Source organism: Mus caroli, chromosome 8 (assembly GCF_900094665.2).
Source record: "Mus caroli chromosome 8, CAROLI_EIJ_v1.1, whole genome shotgun sequence".
NCBI classification, from domain to species: Eukaryota; Metazoa; Chordata; class Mammalia; order Rodentia; family Muridae; genus Mus; species Mus caroli.
Window position 1 is genome coordinate 64279759 of NC_034577.1, and position 1182 is coordinate 64280940.

Genomic DNA, 1182 nt, shown 5'->3' on the forward strand with positions numbered 1-1182 from the left:
CTGGCCTCAAACCCAGAAATCCGCCTGCCTCTGCCTTCCCAGTGCTGGGATCAAAGGCGTGCACCACCACGCCCAGCTTGTCCTCAGCCTTTACTCTTTCCCAGTCATTTCTGGGTCCCTTCTTTAATGAGGACACTGGCAGACCTAACAATGCATCACTAAGCAGAGGCTGAATAACACCTTGTGCCTCAGTTTACCTATCTGTACAATGAGATTGTTCTGCTTAGAGGAATATCTGTGACTGTGAAAAATACCAATCTGAATAAATCCATTCAGAGCCCCAGTCAAGACTGCTGTCATCTTCTCAGCACCTGTAGCTTATAAAGAAAGAGCCAGCCGGGTGTAGTGGCGCACACCTTTAATCCCAGCACTCCGGAGGCAGAGGCAGGTGGATTTCTGAGTTCGAGGCCAGCCTGGTCTACAAAGTGAGCCATGGCTACACAGAGAAACCCTGTCTCAAACCCACCCCCCCAAAAGAAAGAACCAGAAGCTCAGAGATTCCAGACACTGCCTCAGGAACACACAGCTTCATAGGTACAAGGGTAAAGATCTTAAAGGGGCTCACACTCATCTCTGAGGCCATGTTGCTTGGGTGCCTGAGACCTTATTTATTTATGTATTCATTCATTCATTCATTCATTCATTCATTCGTGTGTGCGTGTGCTTGTGCGTGTGTGTGTGTGTGTGTGTAAGTTTGGTTTCTAAAACTGTGATAAATAGCATGACCAAAAATAACTTGGTAAGGAAAAAGTTCATTTCATCTTACAGCTTACAATCCACCATGATGGGAAGTGAGGGCAGAAGCTCAAGACAGAAACCCAGGGGCAGAAACTAGAGCCAAGATGCTAGAGGAGTTCAGCTGGCTTGCTCTTCGGGGCTTCCTCCTCCTCCTCCTCCTCCTTCTTGAATTTATTTTACAGTATGTATGTATTTATGTGCACTATGTGGTGCCCACAGGGATCAGAAGAGGGTCATCAGAAACTATAGTTACAGATGGCCGTGAACCACCATGTGGGTGCTGGGAATCCAACCGCATCCTCTGCAGGAGCACCAAGTGCTCTTAACCTTGTTATGCTCTTGAGCTTGCTTTCTTATTGCACCAGGTACCATATGCCTAGGGTCTGCACCACCCACAGTGGGCTGGGCCCTCCCACATCAGGTCTATCTGATGGCAGTATTGTC